Source organism: Tachyglossus aculeatus, chromosome 6 (genome assembly GCF_015852505.1).
Source record: "Tachyglossus aculeatus isolate mTacAcu1 chromosome 6, mTacAcu1.pri, whole genome shotgun sequence".
Classification (NCBI taxonomy): domain Eukaryota; kingdom Metazoa; phylum Chordata; class Mammalia; order Monotremata; family Tachyglossidae; genus Tachyglossus; species Tachyglossus aculeatus.
The window spans coordinates 55,509,924-55,519,686 of NC_052071.1; the positions used below are offsets into that span (position 1 = coordinate 55,509,924).

General features: G+C 40.6%; 1 non-coding gene across 1 annotated transcript; it reads left to right on the plus strand.

Annotated features, from left to right (window-relative positions):
* The first annotated feature begins 2,548 nt into the window (after positions 1-2,548).
* Positions 2,549-2,686, plus strand: LOC119930191. The gene has a single exon (XR_005451679.1). It is a non-coding gene; the product is annotated as a small nucleolar RNA SNORA7 (small nucleolar RNA).
* Positions 2,687-9,763: the final 7,077 nt, after the last annotated feature.

Here is a 9,763-nt window from a genome sequence, read left to right on the forward strand (position 1 = left end):
TCAAAGTCTTGGTGTTTTCTCAGGGTTTTTAACTCTGTCCCCAAAACATTTTCCCTATAGTTGTGGTATTTGCTAAACACTTACTAGGTGCCAAGCCTTATTGTAAAAGCTGGGGTAGATAGATGATCACAGTCTCAGGCCTACAGTCAAAGGGGAAGGGAGAACAGGTATCTGATCTACATTTTACAAATGAGGAAATAGAAGTGAGACTATCACTTACCGCTAGTTCCAGCCTGCCTAAATAAGCAACTCCCTAAATTCCATTTCATCCACCACCCCACAAAATAGTCACTGCATTGATTGCAATACAAGTGGAAGTGTCCCTGAGACAAGAGGAGATTCAGAATTGTAGCAATGTCAGTGCATCTTAGCAAAGTTTCTGTGTCTTTGGGGTAGTAGAGAAGGAGTATGGTCTAGTAAGAAGAGCAAAGGCCCGGAAGCCTAATTCTGGCTCCACCACTTGCCTGCTGTTTGACCTTGGGAAAGTCACTCAGCTTCTCTGTTCCTCAGTTTCCTCACCTGTACGATAATGACTAAAGCCTCCTCCGCCTGATACAGGCTGTGAGGTGTGTGTGTGTGTGTATGGGTGCACATCTTTTTGGCAACATGTATGTGTCTTTGTATCAGTGGGTGTGTGTCATTGAAGAAAAGTTTGTCTGTCCTTGAAGGATTAATTTTGCTCACCTGCTCTGAGTTCGTCAGACGGCAGTTGTTTGGCGATCTTTTTGTCTTTCATCCTTTGAATATCTCCAGTCCAACAGAGGTAGATTACATCAAACATTGATTCAGTGGCTCATAAGTGATGGGGATGAAACTTATTTAAGCTAAACCTTCGAATAGCAAATTTTAATCATGGCTTTTTCCCTCAGGTTTGCTGAGAAAATACTCAATTTCATGTAAAGTTCAAATGAGAAACTAGCAGTTCACGGAGAGCAAGAGCTGATAATCTTGGTGTATTTTGAAAGCCATAACTTGTGGACAGTTGAGCTCCCTCTCCCTTCAGAGCCAACAGAATACCGCTCTCCTCATCTTCAAAGTCCTTCTGAAATCACATCTTCTCCAGGAGGCCTACCCTGACTGAATATTCATCCTTACTCTATATCCTCCTAACCTGTTCACTCAGCATTCAGTGCCACCTAAGCCCATGAGTTATCTTGCTCCCTTTTCTCCCAAATAGATTGCACGTACATATTTTCCTACTCTATGTCTTCTTTCTTTCTAATTAATGAAAATAATAATAATTGTATTTGTCCAAGTGTTGTGTACCAAGCACTGGGTTAGTTAGACTGTAATCAGAACAAGCAAAGACCCTGTCTCACATGGGGTTCACTGTCTAAGGAGGAGGGAGAATGAGTATTTAACTCCCCATTTTTACAGATGAAGAAACTGAGGCACAGAACTGCCAAGTGACTTGTCCAGGGTCCCTAATCAGACAAGTGGTAGAGACAGGATTAGAACCCACATCTCCTGACTTCTCATCCTGCACAGTTTTCATTAGGCCACATGTTTTCCTCCCATTCGAGACTGGAAACTCTTTCATGGCAGGGATTTTGCCGTCCAACTCTATTTGTACTTCACAAATGTTTAGTAAAGCGCTTTGCAGAAAGTAGGCACTCAATAAATGTTCCTGATAGATTAACAATATTGTGCTTTGTGTCTTCTCAAAATCAGAATGTCAAATCACCTGACCTTCTCCACCGGCAAAAGAAACCTTATTAAATTGCTCTCATCCCATCAAAAAAACAGTAGCATATATGATACCTGGAGTTCCTTCATTCAATTGTATTTATTGAGTACCTACTGTGAGCAATGGACTGAACTACTTGGGAGAGTATAATACAACAATAAACAGACATTCCCTGCCCACAACGAGCTCACAGTCTAGAGGAAGGCAGGATTGCCTAGGGGAAAGAGCACAGAACTGGAAGTCAGGTGTCCTGACCATCTCTGTTACCATAAGACTCACCTTATTTATAAAAAATTGATACCTCTGCCCATCCACCCCCCATCTCTCTTTTAAATTATGAGCTCTATGTGAGTTGGGAATTGTTTCTAATTTGATTTGACTTGATTGGCACCTACTAAACTCTTAGTAAATACAATAATTAATGATTGTGAGATGCTCCCAAGTGTCCCCCCCCCCACAGCATCATATGCCAATCTAGTTTTTGAGATGGCAATTGGTTAATTCACATCTAAAAAGATATGACCTCGAGGATAGAACAGGAGCCTCGGGACAGAAGGTCATGAGTTCTAATTTAGGCTCTGCCACGAGTCTGTTGTATGACTTCGTGCAAGTCGCTTCGCTTCTCTGTGCCTCACTTCCCTTATCTGTAAAATGGGGAGTAAAGCTGTGCGCTCCATGTGGGATACGGAATGTGTCCAAACTGATTAGCTTGTATCTACCCCTGTGCTTAGTACAGTGCCTGGCATATAGTAAGCACTTAAATACCATAAAAATAAATTTTTAAAACAATCTTAATGGTATTATTTTAGGAATCACCTTACAGTCTTTTTATCCTCATATATCATTGGCTAGAATGGAAATCCCTTCTCAGGGTCACAGCTGGAGAGTTTCCAGTCCTCTACCAGTCTCAACTACTGGAGGGAGAGTCAAGCAGAGGCCTACCCATTCCATTTCTAGCTTGGGCAGTGGCTAGCGAGTGGAAGACCATCTGCTACAAGTCAAAACTCCCCTGTGCTGGGCAGTAGCGACAAGGAGAGAATCGAGGATGGAGATTCAATTTTACTGCGTGGAAGGCGGCAATGGTAAACCACTTCTATAATTTTCCCAGGAAAACTCTCTGGATACACTACCAGAACGATTGCAGATGGAGAGTGGGACGTTCTGGGAGAGATGTGTCCATGGCATCGCTAGGGATCAGGGACGACTCAACAGCATAAAGCAAGAATGGAAATACAGTCTGGGAAAATGATTCTTAACAATGTGAATAAACTGTCAAAATTGCCACTGGCCGTATCTAAATTCTAAATTATATGTGTACTATGATGATAAATATTATCCTCCTATTCATATACAACTGAAAAAATTCAGTTATGATTATGACACCAAATTATTTAACAATTGAAGCTTTCATGTTAAAAATGGCACTTTGAAACATAATTTGTAATTAAATTAAAGCACTGCTAATTAAAGCAAAACAAATCAATCATGTTTATGAATTTAAAATATACTGCAGTAAGAAGAACTCAGTTGGCAAATGACAATTTGTAACCAGGAGGTTCAAGAATTGAGAAGCCATTGGCTTTTGAGTGACTAGACACCTAATGAAAAAAGATAAATTATTAAAGAAATATGCTTGAGAAGTAGCGTGGCCTAGGGTATACAGTACAGCCCTGGGGATCAGAAAGAACTGGGTTCTACTCCCAGCCCCGCTACTTGTCAGATGTGTGACCTTGGGCTAGTCACTTCATATCTCTCGGCCTCAGTTACCTCGTCTATAAAATGGGGATTAAAACTGTGAGCCCCATTTGGGACATGGACTTTGTCCAACCTGATTAGCTCGTATCTACCCCGGTACTTAGAACAGTGCCTGGTACAGAGTAAGCGCTTAACAGATACCATAAAAATGACTAGAATAAAAAGTAAATGGCAGACAGTGGATTCCAAAATTATTTGATCTTCATCAATACATTATATGTTGCTTATTTGTAGTCATCAAACTGTCCTGTTCAAGGTCAGTGAAGCAGTAATGGGTCCTTCCCTCTTGCATCCTCCAGGTGTTATTTACTTATTTTAATTTTCCTACATTCGTAAAGAAGAAAACAGTTTCTGTCACCCAAGAGGTCAGAAAGTGAAAATGTGTATTGGAATACCAAAAATGAAATGTCTTGTTCAGCCAAACATTAGGGAAGCAGTGTGGCCTAATGGATAAACCATGGATCTGGGAGCCAGAGGAGCTTGGTTCCAATTTTGACTCCACCACTGCCTGCTATGTGACTTTGGGCAAGTCACAGCCTCTCTGTGCCTCAGTTAACTCAACTGCAAAATGGGGATTCAATTCAATTCTCCATCTTGCATAGACTCTGATTCCCATGTGGAACAGTGACAGGGTCCAACCTGACTAACTTGAAGCTACCCCAGCATGTAGGACAGTGCTTGATACATAGTGAGAGCTTAACAAATCCAATAAAAAAGCAAAACGTCTCTCTCGTTCCAACTCTAATTATGTGCTTTGTGCCACAATACCTAAGAAGGAAATAGATTATTGCTTCAACCAGTGGTATTTATTGTGCCTCTATTAATGCTTACAGCTTTGTACTGAACATTAAGGAGTGTCCAACTGCAGAATAGACAAAAGTCCTACCTTCCAGGAACTTGTTAGAGTATGGCAGGAAAGCAAGGGAGGGAAAGAAAAAAAGTATAAGTTGGCTTAAAACATCAATCTCTCCTTCTCTTTACAAGAAATCAGGATTCTCTAGAGACCATGAAACAAATTCCTCTGTGAACATGGTCCAGGAGACCATTAATTTTTTTCAAATACCAATTTGCAAGTGCATTCAGTTTTATATATATAAAACTATATATATATAAAACATATATACATATATATGTATATAGATGTGTGTGTGCATACATATATATACATATATATGTGTATATATCTGTGTATATATATATACATATGTGTATATATCTGTGTGTGTGTATATATATATATATATATATATTTACAAGTGACAGTCTCTCTGACTGGGGAGTCCAAGTATTCTCTGTATGTGTGGTAGTGGATGCTGAATTAATTTGATGCTCAGAATGTAGAATTTCCTTGCAGGGTGAATAATAATAATATTAATAGTGATAGTATTTTCATTCATTCATTCATTCAATCGTATTTATTGAGCACTTACTGTGTGCAGAGCACTGTACTAAGCACTTGGGAAGTACAAGTAGGAAACATATAGAGACCGTCCCTACCCAACAACAGGCTCACAGTCTAGAATTTATTAGAGGACTTGATTGTACTGTCCTCAAGTTTTTCTAAATGCCCCTCTCCCATGTTCTGCCACAACAATTAACTGGGATTCTAGATAAGATGCTTAATTGAAGCACCTTTGGTCAAAGGATACCGTCCTAAGACTGTCATTTTGAATTAGCCACATCCAGGCCAGGGGCTCACAGGACATTTGACTTTGTTACATAAGGAATTGTTGAACTGATCTAGACTAAAGCCAGAAATTTTCTCCTTCAGGATTTCAGCTGTATCCTAGCAAGAAGCAATATGCATCTTAGAGTGAAAAATAAAATTTTACAGGTTGGCATTATCTGTTACAGGATATTTCACCGGATTAAGGATTTCATGGAAAGGTGAAAAGATTCTCTTTCACAACCCCCACTGGAGCATGTTTTTCACCGAAGACGATGATGTGCTGACAACTGCAGCTTCTGAATCTGATGGGGAAGCAGGAGAAAAAGCTGAATCAATTAAGCAAACATCATCTAGGTAATCAAAAGCCTTCTGCCCTTCTGGATCCAGTGGCAGATGGTAATGTCATAATTGATAATATAATCTCCTTTTCCCTCTTGTTTGTCTTTCAGCTACTATGATTTGTATCATTGTTTTCATCTGTAGTGTGTGTTCTATTGTTTAATGTTTAATTATTGGAGGCAATCCGCAAGAAAACAAGTTTATTTTTAGTAGAGTGGTGTTTTCTTTCAGCTTCCTTTTAAATCTTCTATGGACTCTTCTCATCCCCACATTTGTAATGGGGAATAGATGCTAAAACTTATAATTTCCTGTATTTCTCTTTATAATCCCTACCTACAGTAGTATACTGTAAGATTCCAAACTCTAGACTGCAAGCTTGTTGAGGTCAGGAGATGCGCCTACCAACTGTTACATTGCATTATCCCAGGTGTTTATTACAGTGCTTTGCCCACAGTAAACACTCAATAAATATGATTGATTGATCCATTGATAGAAGTAGTAATAATAATGGCATTTATTATGCGCTTACTATGTGCAAAGCACTGTTCTAAGCTCTGGGGAGGTTACAAGTTGATCAGGTTGTCCCATGTGGGGCTCACAGTCTTCATCCCCCTTTTACAGATGAGGGAACTGAGGCCCAGAGAAGTTAAGTGACTTGCCCAAAGTCACTCAGCTGACAATTGGAGGAGCTGGGATTTGAACCCATGACCTCTGACTCCAAAGCCCGTGCTCTTTCCACTGAGCCACACTGCTTCTCCAGTAGTAGTAGTAATGGCATTTAGCACATAGTAAGCACTTAACAAGTGCCATAATTATTAAAGTACTATACTAAATGCTTAAACAATATCAACAGAATATACCCTCTTGGAACTCTATTTAAAGAACTTTTTAAAAGGGGCTTGTGGATTATGTTTAGAGGGACTTTTGTCATTTGGATCTAATTTAGCATTCTCCCCTTTCTCTACTGTGTTAAACCACTTTGTGCATCTCTGTTCTGAATTTGGAGGAAAGTCTATTGACCCTTTGGCCTTTCAGATTCCTTTCCTAGTAATCCTTGACAGACCAGCTATCACCAAGTATCATAGGATTAATCCCTGTACTCCTAGGGCCAGTATAAATGGGCTGAGATGGTTCAGAGATCTCAGAGCCCAACAACCTCTTTGGGTGACAACGAGCTCCTGGGACAATCAATCATGAGAAGCAGCATGGCCTAATGGACAGAGCATGGGTCTCAGAGTCAGAAGGACCTGGGTTCCAACCCGAGAACCACCGCTTCTCTGCTGGGTGACCCTGGGTAAGTCACTTCACTTCTCTGTGCCTCAGTTAACTCATCTGTAAAATAGTGATGGCATTTATTAAGCACTTACTATGTGCAAAGCACTGTTCTAAGAGCTGGGGGGTTACAAGGTGATCAGATTGTCCCACGTGGGGCTCACAGTCTTAGAGAAGCAGCATGGCTCAGTGGAAAGAGCACGGGCTTTGGAGTCAGAGGTCATGGGTTCAAATCCCAGCTCCCAACTCTCAGCTGTGTGACTTTGGGCAAGTCACTTAACTTCTCTGTGCCTCAGTTACCTCATCTGTAAAATGGGGATTAAAACTGTGAGCACCTGTTGGGACAACCTGATCACCTTGTAGCCTCCCCAGCACTTAGAACAGTGCTTTGCACATAGTAAGCGCTTTCAAATACCATCATTATTATTATTACTAATCCCCATTTTACAGATGAGGTAACTGAGGCACAGAGAAGTTAAGTGACCTGCCCAAAGTCACACAGCTGACAAGTGGTGGAGCCAGGGTTAGAACCCAGGACCTCTGTTCCCAAGCCCATGCTGTCTTCACTGAGCCATGCTGTAAAATGAGAATTAAGACTCTGAGTCCCGTGTGGGTTGTGGACTGCATCCAACCTGATTAACTTGCATCTACTCCAGACCTTAGTACAGTGCCTTGGACACAGCAAGCCTTCAACAAATACCATTCAAAAAACAATCCCTGGTATTTATGGGGTGCTTACTGTGTGCAGAGAACTATTCTTAAACGCTTGGAAGAGTAAAATATAATAGTAGACACAACCCCTACCCACAAGGAGTTTACACTAAAGCTTTGGTTTTGACCAAAGCAGTGGTAGTAGCAGGAGTAGAAATATAATTTTTTGAGTACCCACTCTATGCCTTGCACTCCATTAAGTCCTAGAGAAGTATCAAACAAATAGAAAACATTCTCTGCCCACAAAAACTCTTCCCCCTTACCAGGGTAGGCTAATGTAAAATATTTACAAATAGAATAGTCAAAATAAATAATCAAATGTAAAATTGAATAAATGTATATTCAGGAGTGCTGTGGATGGGAATAAGTAAACTCACAAGTTCTAGAGATGGATGATGGGTTTTTTATGGATTAGGGTGCTTGGAAAATGATCAGGGAAGATTTATCAGAGGAAGGGGGTAGGAGGACTTTGATTTGGGGAGGGAGGGAGTTCCAAGATGGGGGAAAGTGGGAGGACATGGATGGAGGAGGGAAAATCGAGAGCAAGGTTAACTTGAAGGAATGAAGAGAGTTACTTGGGCACTAAGGGATGAAGAGAGCAGAAAGTTAAGGTGTAGAGTTTCTATGGAGAAAATCTTGAATCCAGTTGTGAGGATTTTTTGCTTGCTATTGAGGGACATAGAAAACCTGCGTAGGGTTTTAAGGAGAGGAGAGATCTGGGCTGAGCAATGCTTTATCAAAAGGAGTTTGTGTATTTACTCTCTTAGAACTTCATCAGTTTAAAGGATTGCTGTAAAATGGGAGAATCTGTGGATCCCGTGCTGTTGTTTTCAATGAGCCACATCTCCCAGCTAATTAGAAAGGGCTGTTGCAGTTATTATTGTTATTAGTAATGATGATAATAATAATAATAATACTTGTTAAATGCTTACTCTGTGTCAACTAATGTACTACACACTGGAATAGATACAAGATAACCAGGTCAGACAGTTCCTTTCCCACATGGGGCTCATAATCTGTTTTTCCCAATCAGGTAGAAACAATATCAGCGAAGGCCCCCAAGGCACACATTGCTCTTGCTCTGTCTCTTTCTTCCTTTCACTTAACTTTCCCACTCTCTCTCTAACTTTCACCTTCTGTCTCACTCCAGTCATTCTTTTTCTCTTCTGCTCCCTCTCTCCCCCACCCAAAATCAACCAGCCACACTTGTCCTAAGGAATTGTGTCTTCATTTTTTACAAGACATTTTGTTTAGTTGAAAAGTCATTATTCACTTCCAGTCCTATCAACAACAAATTGAAACGCTGGCATTTGGGTTAGCTTAGTATTGGCACTGACAACAGCCATGGCTAAAACTTGCTAATATAATCAATCACAGATTTAAAGTGAAATAATGGCCACCATCAAATACTGACTCTTCTGAAGCCATTAGTCTAAACCCAAATCTCACCTTTAATCATTTACTGGGATTCTTTGTCATCAATGGAATGCAAAGTAGACATCCTAATACGTGCAGAGAACAAAAAAAACCCTGGATCACCAAATGAATCATCAGACCTGGGGCAAAATGTAGAAGAACATAAATTAGTTAACTCCAGATCTAAGGCCGACACTAACCTTGCCGAAAATATCACTTGAACTGCTTTCAATCTCCGAATCATATGATGAAAGACAGATTTTTTTGAAGAAGCTTTTATTAAGCATTACATGTGTAAAGCAACCAGATTGTTAGATAGATTTTCGAATGGTATGTCAGTGAGCTTATTTCCAAGAAAGGCTATAGTGACCATGACCACTGTGATGTTACAGGAGGTTGTCGGCCCTAAATCCAGGCCAGAGGAACTTCTGGAGTCATTGCAGGAGCCCCCATCAGCCTAAACTGGGCTCTAAAGCCTTCCTTCTCTCTTTCCCATGTTTCTAACACATATTTGCAGGCCTTCCCTGCTAGCCCATGGCTCCCCAGGTTCATCTGTCTCCTTAAAATCTGGCGCTTCCCTTCCCAGCCCTAAAGCAGGCAGACATGAAGATCTGAGATAATAATAATAATAATAATAATGGTATTTGTTAAGTGCTTACTATGTGCCAAGCACTGTTCTAAGTGCTGAGGTAGATATAAGGTTATCAGGTTGTCCCAAGTGGGCTCAACTTTTAATCCCCATTTTACAGAGGAGGTAACTGAGGCACAGAAAAGTTAAGTGGCTTGCCCAAGGTCACACAGCAAACAAGTGACTGAGCTGGGATTAGAAACCCCGTCCTCTGATTCCCAAACCAGGGCGCTCTTTCCACTAAGCCATGCTGCTTCTCTGATTTTAACAAGTTAATGTTTAACAA